Source organism: Capsicum annuum, unplaced genomic scaffold (assembly GCF_002878395.1).
Source record: "Capsicum annuum cultivar UCD-10X-F1 unplaced genomic scaffold, UCD10Xv1.1 ctg79143, whole genome shotgun sequence".
In the NCBI taxonomy this organism is placed as follows: domain Eukaryota; kingdom Viridiplantae; phylum Streptophyta; class Magnoliopsida; order Solanales; family Solanaceae; genus Capsicum; species Capsicum annuum.
Window position 1 is genome coordinate 1 of NW_025889698.1, and position 3,213 is coordinate 3,213.

Consider the following 3,213-nt stretch of genomic DNA (forward strand, 5'->3'; position numbering starts at 1 on the left):
TAGCGCCCGCAAAGTCTAACATCCATGATTCTCTTGAATATAGATGAGTGGGTTCCAATTCCTCACCACATGTGAACTTAGTAGTTTAATGGGAAAAAAATGTCACAGAAATCATAATTTAGAACATAGTTGACTAAAATTTGAGAAATACAAAAGTTTAAAATAGAGAGTCAAGTTGAGTCTAGAAAAATAGAATAAATTCGTACCAAAAACACCTTCCTATGACGTTGAGCCTAGGATTTTGCAATCTGAAACACAGCCGAACGAACAATTACTCAGATGCATGGAGTAGCCAGAGGCATTGAAAGAGACGAGATGGAGTAGCCAGAGGCGTCAAAAATGACGACAACAAATTTTTTTTCTTTTCGGAATTAGGGCACGGGCTACCAAGTGAAAGAGAGAGAGAATTTTCTTTTCAATTAGGGCACTGGTTGCCAAAGTATTAGGCATGATAGTTTTATTTGGTTGTAAAACGTTATTAATAGTAACGAATTACTTATAATACGTTATTATAAGTAACGTTTTATCGTTCGTTAAATATCAAACAAAGTCAATTTTTACTTTTATATTTTTTAATAAAATAATAAGATAATACGTTTACTAATTTTGTAAAATTTTGAAAAAATATATTATTTTAATAAATTAATTTAAAAAAATAGCTTATTTCGGTCAAAAATCCCAAAAGACATGCATAGCAGATTTCATTAGCCTTGACCTAACGACGGAGACACGCAAAAATCTACCAAAACGTTCCACCACCTCAGCTTGAAAATATTCCTTCTCGCCATTTGTAACCGTAAAGGTAAGATAGTAAACATCGTATATGCCGCAGTCATCTTCATTAACCTTGAGAATGTCATTGACCTCATATTTAGTGTCCTACAAAGAATACAAGGGAGCTTTGTCAGCGTTCTAGAGAAAACAAGCAAAAGGAACAAGTAGAAAGACAATAGGAAGTGTGACGAGCATACAAATTTCTGATTGTACAGCTTAAGTGCCCGTGCAACATAATCCTTCATCATTTCAACATCATCAGGTTATTCCAAGAAGTTTGGCCTAGGGAATACGGTAACCCCTAGATGCGCACCAGGATAATCTTTAATGTCTATCATCACTGTGTTCAATTGTCTCTTTTTTTCTTTCTAATTTATTAGTAATAATGTTTTGATGCAGAAAATTGTTAGGATCGATAGATTCAACAACGTAAGCCTCAAAAAGAAAAGTATGGAACAAATAGAAGATCTTATTCGGATGCAACCCATTACATGTGCTATTCGTTCCTACCCGAGTCTTCATAACCATAGATCGAAGGTTTATATTTATCTTTTTGTATTAATGTTTCAAGCAATTGACTCTCTCTCCCTCTCTCTCTATATGTGTGTGTGTGCGCGCTAATTCTCTGCCGCTACTATTTTGATTGTCAGTTCTCTGCAGATACTTCTTTATTGAGAGGCTTACAAAAGCCATAAACAATGTGAGGATCAGAGGATGCAAAGGTTTAAGGACATGCAGGTAGCATGCTACTCACTTTTTAAAGTAAATGTAATCTCATAGAGAATATGGTGATGCAAGGATTAGTACTAATGAGGTGTAGCTTAGTCAACATCCTCCCAACTTCCTGGAGTGATGTTAGAAAGTCTATCAAGGTATGCACTCCATAAAATTTTTGGAGAATTCAGCACATAATTACTAAATACAGGAACTTGTATTTCAAGTGATGTTAAAGTACTCCTTTTCCCCAAAATATAATTACAGATTCATCTCATTCCATAACACCAAAAAGCTGATTGATAAGATCGAATATACACTAAGGACAGGTAAGGTTTTCAATGAAAAAGGTAATTACTGAAATAGAACACTGTTGAACCCTGACTAACAAAGTGAAACCACATAAAATGACATCATGAATCACAATTTCTAGTGGAGGCAAGTTCCTCAATACAAGAGGAGTTCAATTACACCAGAATTCTACCTCTGAGCAACCATGCCAATCGGCGTTATAACAGTAGCAGTAACAGCAACTGCAGCAGTCTTAGCAGTACAAGTACATCTTCTAGTGATAGCGATTAGAAGACTTCAGGAACTGGTGATTTTGAAGCAGATGCTTATTCTTTGATGTGTAGACAATCTGGATTATCTTCTTTGGATCGGTCTCAAAATGACAATCTTAAAACGGTGTGCTTCTCGTATAAATTGAGATCTCTTTAGAATTTGTATTTGTATGGTTTGTATGCTCTATCTTATATTTGAATGTGTAGTCCTTGATTCAACCTTAACTTCTCTTACTTTCTATGACTAGTGATCTGAAGACTATTCTTATTATGACTTGCTATCTCATTTATTTTTTTTCCAAAGAGGTACATGTATATAAATATCAAGTCTTGTCTATCATATTTTTTGGAGAAAGGTAACCATTTTTATGAAGTCTTGTCTATCATTTAAGAGTCCATCATATAGGCTATGCTTTCTTAGAGGATGGTGTGTAAAGTGGGACCTAGATCTCTAGCTAATTGTAGCAAGTGAATTAAGTACTTTTTGTTAGCTTCCTGTTATTTTTCACTTTTATTTTATTTAGTATGTTGATGATATGAACTGAGCTTAAATGAAATTCATGTACCCGACCCCAAGAACTTTGGCTTGGACACTATATATGTGTTAAAAGATCCATAAATTAAATACAAAAAACAGATTTTGAATCCAGCAAATCAAATGGGCAGAGGTAGAACCCCAAACAAACAAGAACCCATAGAGTTCTTGTAATTTTTTGCATGAATATTTTGAAAGGACAAGGTAAGTTTAATAGAGGAAACCATTTTCCTTTAAGTTTCCTACTTGCAGGTTAAAGCGAAGTCTCTCGCAGGAAAGTTTTGCCTTGCTTTTTGCACTAGTTTCCTGCTTACTAAACGCACAAAACTATGTGAAGAAGTCTACATTCCGCACTTTCCTTTTCGATTTTTGGCAACCAAATGTAACCTTAGTGCTTCTTTTCTTGCATGCATTAACCTTAGTGCTTCTCTTCTTGCTTGTTACTAAAAATGTGCACAATTCTAGTTATCCATAACGATATCATGTGCTGGGTATTCTTTTGCTCTTCTCCATTCGATACTTATGGTGTATGTTTTTGTTTTAAAGGAAATGGCGAATTTAACACTTCAAGTTTCTTTGCAGGGCTTTAAGAGGTCACGGACTGGGATTTCTGAGTCATTTAGTCAG

The 3,213-nt window shown here is 34.8% G+C and overlaps 1 long non-coding RNA gene across 1 annotated transcript; it reads left to right on the forward strand.

Annotated features, from left to right (window-relative positions):
* Positions 1–720: 720 nt before the first annotated feature.
* Positions 721–2,372, forward strand: LOC124895001. The gene is made up of 3 exons (XR_007051478.1): positions 721–1,068; positions 1,174–1,311; positions 1,425–2,372. It is a non-coding gene; the product is annotated as an uncharacterized LOC124895001 (long non-coding RNA).
* Positions 2,373–3,213: the final 841 nt, after the last annotated feature.